This window comes from Schistocerca gregaria, unplaced genomic scaffold (assembly GCF_023897955.1).
Source record: "Schistocerca gregaria isolate iqSchGreg1 unplaced genomic scaffold, iqSchGreg1.2 ptg000526l, whole genome shotgun sequence".
NCBI lineage: Eukaryota > Metazoa > Arthropoda > Insecta > Orthoptera > Acrididae > Schistocerca > Schistocerca gregaria.
This window is the reverse complement of record NW_026061925.1, coordinates 1,225,571-1,235,653: the sequence shown is the minus strand read 5'-3', so window position 1 is coordinate 1,235,653 and position 10,083 is coordinate 1,225,571. Positions and strand designations below refer to the sequence as shown.

Sequence of the window (10,083 nt, the reverse complement as noted above, 5' to 3'; positions counted from 1 at the left end):
TGCTAAATCTCGAGACAAATTGTGTCCTTTTGTATTAGATTAAATGTTTTGGCCCCTAGTACCGATGAAACAGTATCTGCAGTATCAACAGGAACTTCGGACATGTGTTTCATATTTCATCCAAGCCTGCAGTCTATAAATATTTAAACAAAATACTGAAACAAAATACCACTACCGGGGAATTACTTACGAAGTAGTTCTTGGTAAAGAAACACAGGACACAATTACGTATGTAGGCTTAATACGAACTACAACTGTGTTCATAAATCGCTATAGTTGCCTTGGACTAACGACGAGCAAATATCAATATAACCTGTACGCTTTTCAAGGCTGTTATCCATGAAAAAGCTAAACGACGTATCGTGATTAAAATACAATTTAACACCGAAACAATGACATTAGCTGACAATGGGAACAGACTTTAGTCAATGGGCACTGTTGAAAATTTGTGCCAGACCAGGATTAGCACCCGAGTCCCCTGGTTACGAGGGAGAGACAATGATCACTGTGTCCGAATTACACAGTGGTCAACAGAATAGCACGAACAGCCCGAGCATGCCGTTCGTTAGATCCAAATTCTCAATTTCTCCATAGACTGCTAATGCACTGCTCCTTGAACATAATCCTCCTCCCCTTAATTATACAGTACATGGCCAAAAAAACAGACACCGAATATATGCAAACTTGGCCTTACGAACATTGCAGACGTAGTCTATGTAACACACGTCAAACTTCAAAGAATTTACCAATTCGTTGCATTGTTTACTATAGACCACAAATCAAGTAACGTAAAAAAAGCACTGCGTCTATTGAGATCATGATTCAGAGTTTAAAAAAAACTAATAAGTCGCCTACATATTACAGTTGCTGCCAAAAGAGGAGAACCATTATTTTCCCACAAAAGGAAATATAGTTAAAATGACGCTTCTATTTCGGTTAGTTTATGCGGTTACTAAAATTTGCCGTGAAAGTTACATAGTGGACTCTACCCTCCCCCCACCAGAAACGTAGTTATCGTGGCTGTTGTGAGACTTTTGTACACAGTTAGAGAAAGTGTGTTAAATGTGGCGCGGACGGAAACACTAGGCTACGCTACAGGGCAATCTGCTCGCACAACGTTTAGTCGGCATTCATAATCGTTGGCGTAAACAACTCTCAATCAAATTACCACCTTCCAACCTAACTTAGATCTCGGGCTACACTACCAATCGGCCTGTCATCACAACCAAATATTCATTGAGTGGGGGTGGGGGGATTTCCTGTATCTCTAGGAAAAACTGTCAGTTTTGTCAGACTCAACAGCAAGATTTACCAATGATAAACACTTTTTAGACGGCTCGTAATTTTAGAATAGTCCTCTTCGTCTTACTTGGCATAAATTGTTCGCTGGCGTCCCAGCAGCTAGCTCCCTCAGTGTCTGCTTCTGCCATCGCACCACGCCAGTCTGCTGTTGTCCTAGCAGACCGAACGCACCGCAAATCCGACACCTTCGGAACCACTCACTGGCCAGTTAGCAACTGAGCGGAACACTGTTTACATCGTGAAAGGAAAACTATGCAAAGATGTACACTTAAATGGCACGACTGAGTAGCACACACACAGTAATATCTGAGGAATGTCCTTCGACACGCGCAGAACGAAATTCTTCTCGCGAACGTACAGCGTCTCTGAAAAAAAATCTAGTGACTATATTCCGGCGTTACGGCCAGGTTCTCATACAAATGAGCAAAAAAGGGTAAATTTGAAATTTTTTTTGAGACAATGAAAATACATTCGAAAGATCTGTTTGGGAATTACGAGTGACAATACTATGAGCTTAATTTTAGATTTTCAATAAAAAATGGCGCCCGTAATTATGATTTGATCAAGGGCTTGCGAGACTGGAGTACGCAGAGTGCGTGCAGTGTGGCACCTCAGATGTTACCTGAATTCAACAATGGGTAACATCAGTTGATACTACATTATTTCTCTGAACTTGAAAATGGATAACATCAGTCGATAATACATAAAATTAATGGGAGCGTATACCTAACCGCAATGAAACAACCTTAAATTTAACGATACAGTGCTAATTCGAACTTTGAGTTCGATTTTGAGGGGTTTGTTTCACTCCTTATGCCTACACAAAAATTAGTTAATATTAACAAATGTCATATTACAGCTATAAGTTCCTAAGAAAAGTGTTTACTTTTAGGGGTCAGAGATCGAACCACTTTTAATTTATGCTGCATGCCGTTCTGAGAAAATCGTTACTCGAAAAAAAAAGTGTTCAAAGTTTGGGGAAAACATTTAGTTATATTATTACTTCGATTTGCATGAACTGAGTGTTACACATATATTCTTAATGTCGCTGAAAACGAATCTGAAGTCAGATTTTCAATATTCAAAACAGCTAATCCAATACGGAGGGCAAACGATTATGTTTTGACCAATTTTTACCAAAAATGTATTTTCGTTATTTACGTTTAGTCTGCAATTCAAGGAGTATTTATCAGCCCTTCCTCTACCTCTGATTGTTCCTAGACAGCAACTTCCTGTTCTTCTTGGCAGGAAAAGCCGATCTGTCTAAGCTGGATATGCAGCATTCGGCAGCCTGCACTTGATATTCGTCCGTATTTTCGGTGAGTATGTTTGCATGCATTCTGCAGTATGAATCCTTTTGAGCACGTGCGACACGGGACGAGTTATCATCTACATCTATATGGATACCCTGCAAAACACATTTAAGTGCCTGGCAAAGGGTTCATCGAATCACCTACACAACTGATAATTAATTGAAACCCTCAGCTGCCGACAGGTGTTGTTGATATACTTCGATGGGGACAGCTGAAAAGTGTGCCGCTACTGGGACTCGAACCCAGGATCTCCTGCTTACAAGGCAGACGCTCAATCCATCTGAGCTATCGAGGGCACAAATGAACAGCACGACTGCAGGAATTTATCCCTCGCACGCTTCCCGTGAGACTCACACCCCGAACCGCCCACAATCCGATTACGTAATGTACTTAATAGGTATTTGTCCATCCACTCATTACTGGCTCACACTAAGGTGACGATTCCCGTAAGAGTTCCGGCAACCTGTGCGCATTCGCACAGACGAAGGTCAATGGCTGGGTGACGTTTAACCATAGATATGAAGATAGTAACTGTTCTAGAAAGAACAGGCGCCACTGACGACCGTGCAGCTCTTCTAGAATACATGATAGACCGGCCGATGTGGCCAAGCGGTTGTAGGCACTTCAGTCGGGAGCCACGCGACCGCTACGGTCGCACGTTCAAATCCTGCCTCGAGCATGGATGTGTGTGATGTCCTTAATTTAGTTACGTTTAAGTCGTTCTAAGTTCTAGGAAACTGATGACCTCAGATCTTAAGTCCCAAAGTGCTCAGAGCCATTTGAACCATCAGTCCCTATGTTTGCACACTACTTACAGTAACTTATGCTAAGGACAACACACACACAACCATGCCCGAGGGAGGACTCGATCCTCCAACGGGGGGAGCCGCGCGAACCGTGACAAGGCGTTGGACACATGGCGGGTACCCCGCGCGGCTCATGGCAGCCGTGACACTGCTTCAAACAATGGACTGTAGAAACTTTTGTAAAGCACGGATTAAAAAAAAAACCTTTCCGTTCCAGGAGTCTAGACAAGTACACCTTTAAAAAATGCAACTACAAAGAAATTGAATTTTCGAACGGGCCAGGGCTTAAAACTTTGAAGAGTTAAATTTTAATGGCCGTTCTCTTGTATGCAAATAGTTTCACAGTAGAAATTTCTCTAGTTTTATTTATTTATTTATTTTTTGCTGTAGGTAAAGAAGGATAGGATTCTGAGAAGGGGGAAGGGGGGGGGGGGAGGAATCTCGCCTCTCCCACCTTGGACTTCTCAGTACAGAATTTTTATTCATTACGAGATTCTCAGCCACTTGCAGAAGTGATTTCGCGTGATTCTGCAAAACTTTTCCTTTAGCCAATCGTAGCAACTACAGGATTCCGTTCCTGCTGCATGACATGTCTCGGAACTTAAACTGACCAACTTATTTGCATAAAGAGCTAGCTTATCATCCGCTTCTTTACTTACTTAGACCGTTCATGGTCTGCAAAGCATTTTTTCTTTAATCGTTTTTTTATGTCTTTTATAAACTGCAACACTTTCTAAACTTTTCTAAACTTAACGCCGTTGAAGCATGGTCTTTTGCTGAAAGACCAAAAAGCAATGCTGAAAGCTGGGGTCCAAGGTTTTTGTTAATCAAGCCGTTTGTATTCTTGTTTGTATAACGCATATTTCTTTATATCTAATTGAGAAGTGAAATACCGGTTTTCGTAGATGCAGATTTAAAATATTTTAATATAACGCAATAAATATTTCATTAAAATTTTCATCCCCTTATGCTCGAAGTTAAAAACCAGTGAAACACGTAGTTTTTAAAAATTGTAACAGATTAGCCGAATACGAATTGTCAGATATGCTTTCATAATGCTTTCATAATGAACCATTTTCAGAAACGTGGAGCCGGATCTGGGGGTGAATTTCCTTCTCTCCGAGACACCCGGCTTCTTCTTCGACTTAGCCGGCAAACAGGCCGAGGACGCCGGGTGGGGACCGAATATGCAGCAGTTTGTGGATGGCGACGTCGTCACTAGCTGTTGCCTTCGTGCGGGCCTCTTGTGTAAAGGGGGAGCCAACCGTGGCCAAGTGAAGGTCTGTATTCCACAGGAACGAGTTAGCATGGCACTGAGATATTTCCACGAGTCGGCGGACGGGGGTCATTTGGGGTTCTTCAAGACCTTGAACCGAGTTCAGGAATACATGTTTTGGCCCAACCTATATCGCGATGGCAGGCGATTTGTTGGCAACTGTGTCCAGTGTAAGCGTGGTAAGCCCGATGTTGGGCTGCACAGAGAACTACTACAGTCGCTTAGGGAGCAGTGTCCTCTGGACCGCGACTCAAAGATCGAAACAACGATCGACGGAAACTGGCGCCAGAAACGCACCAGCTCACTCTATTTCATCCCCTTAGGGGTTGAACTTCCAAAAACACCGAAACACGTATTTTCTTATTTGTAGCCTTGAAGTCAAATACCAATTTTCGTAGATGTAGCCTTAAAAATACTTTCATAGTTCTTCCATAATTATTTATCTCAAAATAAAATGTTCATCCACTATTTCACCTCATAGAGGTTAAATTCCCAAAGATACTGGAACACATATTTCTTTATTTCTGACCTAGAAACCAGATACAAATGTTCGTATGCCTAGCTTCAAAATTACCTTAATAGCTACATGATTCAGAAATCCTTTCATGTCCTGCGTCTCCCCCTTAGAGGTGGAATTTTGAAATATGCAGTATAAGCGGTATAAGATCAACACTCTTTCCAAATCTCAAGGTTTATTTTCCTTGGCGGTCTGGACTGTGTGAGTTTCATAGTAATAGCCCTCCACACACACACACACACACACACACACACACACACACACACACACACACACACACACCACTACCAATGCCACCACCACCTCCTGGGGAAATTTCTGCAGACGCCCTTGTTCCACTGCAGTCATATTTTGCCGACGACCTACATTTAGCAGCGTGGGAGGGATAGTGTCGTGCAACAGACAGTATACTCAGTAGACAACGAACTGTTCGTTGTGAAATCAGCGACATATTAACCGAGACTGACACAGAAGGTGCTGAAGGTGAAGCACACTAGACTCGTGTCTACCACGGCTTCAAATAGTATCGATTTACTATGAACGGAAGTTCCGAAAAGTGAGCAAATAATTTTACAGTAAATTCAGTACCGATGGTGAGGATATACAACGAAAAACATTTCTATAAAATTTCAGAAATAATGAAATACTCCACTCAAGTCGCTTGACAGAAAACGCAATGGATATGCTTGCACTTAAGACGGAAGGCCCTACGTGCTTACGCAGGCTTACGACAGATCGCAAAATTCGGCAGTAGGCGTAAGCCAACCTCTTGTGCTGCCATCTGTTGTTGATGCCAGGCATCAAGGTCTCAGTAGTACGACCATCCACTGGAGAGTAGTTTGCTTTGTAAGCACTCCGTCTTCAGGCCACGAGTGACCTACTGGGACAGCACCATCCGACCGCCGTGTCATCATCCGTGGAGGATGCGAACAGGAGGGGCGGGGGTCAGCACACTGCTCTCCCGGTCGTTATGTTGGTATTTTTTGACCGGAGCCGCTACTATTGGGTCGAGTAGCTCCTCGATTGGCATCATGAGGCTGAGTGCACCCCGAGAAATGGCAAGAGCGCATGGCGGCCTGGATGATCACCCATCCAAGTGCCTTCAACGCCCGACAACGCACTTAACTTCGGTGATCCCACGTGAACCGATGCAACCTCCGCGGCAAGGCCGTTGCCGCAGATATTTTACAGTAGTTGCTTACGTTTCATAATTATCTAGTTTACGGGGAAAATGTAAAAAAGGCGATTGTCACCGAAGCTGCAACTAATCTGAATTTCTGGTTAGTTATCAAGTGGTCTTGTGTGCGAGCCTGAATTTTTCATCCTTTGCGGTGGGAATGATTCAAACCCGTCATGTTCTTCTTATGAAGTGTTCTATTTATTTTGCACACAATGATGGTTTGTAGTTGTCTTGAGTTACTAGGTTGATAAATTTTTGTTTGGCGCACGTATCATAACTGAGATTTGCGATTAATGGCTGAAGGTGAATTAGCGTAATGAGTAGTAGCGAATGTTACAGTAACATGTTTGTAAATTATTTCAGGTAAATTACGTTAGTCGTGTAATATTATCCGTATACCAGTACAGTATATGGGCCAATTACGTTAGTCATGGAATACTATCCGTATAAGACTATGTCACCTTGGTGTCCCGGAATTTGCTTCAATTTTGGAATCCACGAAAGAACTGGAAATTTTCCTTTACACAGCTTTCCATATAATTTCTATTACAGTGATTCAGTCTTGCCTGTCACTCGACTTTTCTGACTGTGAAATAAATTCTATCGCTCAGGTGCTTATTACCTCTTCGTGTTTCCATTTGCCGATATTGCGCATAAACACATATCTCAAAGTTGCTACGGACATTGATGGAGCGACACACTTTTCTATGGCGACACTGCAGTTTATAGATAGAAAAACCGATCAGTTAAAACGACATGGGTATTTTAGTTCTGAATAGCCGATGTCTTTCAGTATTTGTTTGCTCTCGATTATAACAAGTATCTTTTCATTTTTTCCTGATAACCACGTAAAAACAGATATATCAATTAGCCACAGATGTCGTAGTAAAATTTTTAGTTTTCAAATAAACCTTTTTAAAAAAAGACGAGTAATTTTTATTCGTAAGATTTCCATAGCACTGAAATACGGCGTTATTACAGAAAAAAATGGGAAAAGTTATGTATGCCACTTTAATAACACTGCTGATAGAAACGAGCAACAAATGGATTGGTCCAACATTGCCGAGACAATACTGTGCCTGTTATACAAGCATAGCGCGAGACTGGACACAGTTTCTCGCTGTTGTCGAACGTCAGTTGTAACATAGAATGGCACCATCTGGAAGTCTGGAAGTATTTTACGATATGCGGTACGAGTGAAGAACAAAGTTAGATTTGGTCGACTTGCGACATCATACAAGGAAAAAAGTTAAAATTTAACAAATCATTCATAGTTCTGGATAAAAGTAGAAAGTGCCTGATCTGCTGCTGTGTCCACGAGTAATGAGTGTGTCGGTGTGGGACACTACGAATGTAGTGTGTGGACATGCAAGGTGAGAATGTGAGTCTCGCGGGAGGCGTGCGCGAGATAGTACCTGCAGTCACACTATCGTCTGTGCCCTCGGTGGCTCAGATGGGCAGAGCACCTGCCATGTAAGCAGGAGATCCCGGGTTCGAGTCCCAGACGTGCACACATTGTCACCTGTCGCCGTTGATATATATCGACACACGTGAGCAGCTGACGGTATTAATATAATTCTAATTTCGTTCTGAACGGCTGCAGGTCATCATAAGGGTATTTAATTTGACATTTTGATTCCATTTATCAAGAAACTGAGAAAGTAAAAATTGTTTAATCTTTGTTTGATTTCTACGTTTACTAGAGAAAATAATGTAAATAAAAGACTGAAAATCGGTTATTACAAGAACTGGTATTGTGACGGGCTTTAACAATTAGCTTAAAGAAGGGTTGGGAAACTGATAAGAGCCGAAAACCAGTTATTTCAGCGATAACCAACATTCCCACTGGTGTTCTGAGTGGTAAGATTGACGCACAAGGACAACAAGAACAGTTTCTCAGAAAGGTTACTGGAGCTCTGATGTTCTCAAAATGAACGGGCCAGCCATTGGCGTCTGCGAGGGTGAAGGGGAGGGGGAGGGGAGGAGGTCGGGAGGGGAGGATAGGCAAAAGGGCACTTTCACCCATCGCCCCCAACCCTCCCTGGAATCTGGAGTAAAGAGTTTTTATTCGTTACAGTATACTCATACTCTTCCAGATAAGAATTCTCCACAATACTGCTAAACCTTAGCTTTGACCAGTTGTAGCGCTTATAGAGTTAGGGTCTTGTAGCTTGATGCACCTCGTAACTGACCAGCTGATTTGTACACAGAGTGCCAGTTTCAGAATCATGCACTCCAGCCCCGACCCGCCTTCCCCCCTCCCCACCACTGGAAATATTTCTGCAGACTCCAGTCTGCCACTGTGCATATATTTTGATAACATCCTGGTTTTAATAGCATCGAACGAACAGCATTGTGCAGTAAAAGGGTAGACCTATCACAGAACACACCATTCACAATGAAACGCATCACTTAGTAGATGGTGAAGTACTCTGAAGCTAGCCAGATAGAAACAGAACCTCCTGGCACTGCATCTAACCCAAATTCTAATCTTACACTAATCTCTTGTATGTACCTACCACGCCCTCAAAGAGCCAACGATTTACTATTATCAGAAATTCCGAAAAATGAGGAAGAAATTGACCCACACTTTTTTGCGTTGTTTATTATTTCGATTACACCATAAAGGGAATGGAGTTGTAGCCATAGGTTACACAAGCGATAGATGGTTTAAAATACATAAAAAGAGATGACAATAAGAAACGCTTTTTAAAAACACAATGATGCACGGCTTTTACGATTTTTACAGGAAAAAAATGGATGACAAAATAAAGGTTTTTCAAAAATACGCTGGTAGACAATATTGGGGATTTTTTATCTTTATATATGACTAGCGGAAAAGCTTGGTGTTGACCAGGCATTTATTTAGAGCTGTGCGTCCACGTCCGTACTATGCAGCGTCTGGCCTTGTCCTGAGTTTTTATGACGTATCTCCCGAAACATGTGTCGTACAATGATATAATTTTGTAGGTACATTCAGCGTCATATGCGGATACTGTCTGCAAAATTTATTGCGAGTATAGTAGCAAAGAAGTAACAAATTTAAATGTCACGAATGCTGTGATGCCCACACACTTGGGTGTAACTAATGTACACGGGATGCTTGGCACGATCATTATGGCCACCATTACCTGTGGTTGTAATTGGACCAGCTGTGTCGACGTAGTGAAAATATAAATGTGCATAACATGGTAAACGTCCATTCTTCCCAGCCATCAGACCTGAACTACGATCAAAAATATCATAAAAAGTGGTAGGGGCAATGGCCTTGCCGCAGTGGATACACCGGTTACCGTCAGATCACTGAAGTTTAGCACTTTCAGGCGTGGTCGGCACTTGGATGGGTGACCATCCGGCCCCCTATGCGCTGTCTCCATTTTTCGGGTTGCACTCAGCCTTGCCATGCCAATTGAGGAACTACTCGACCGAATAGTAGCGGCTCCAGTCAAAGGAAACTACCACAACGAGTGGGAGAGCCAGCTCCTCCTCCACCCTCAGTGAGAATGACGTGGCGGTCGGATGGTCCTGATTGGCCACTTGTGACCTGAACACGGAGTGCTTTTTTAAAGTAGTACTCCCTACATAAAACTGACAGTCTAGGCTCAGGGACTGTCCACGGTAAATGCTGCAATGGACCTACGAATACTATTAAAATAACGGTTTGAGTTCTCTTTAATTGTCCAATCATC

The 10,083-nt window shown here is 42.5% G+C and overlaps 1 non-coding gene across 1 annotated transcript; it reads right to left on the bottom strand.

The window, feature by feature from the left end:
* Positions 1-2,836: 2,836 nt before the first annotated feature.
* Trnat-ugu (transfer RNA threonine (anticodon UGU)) lies at positions 2,837-2,911 on the bottom strand. Its single transcript has one exon. It is a non-coding gene; the product is annotated as a tRNA-Thr (tRNA).
* Positions 2,912-10,083: the final 7,172 nt, after the last annotated feature.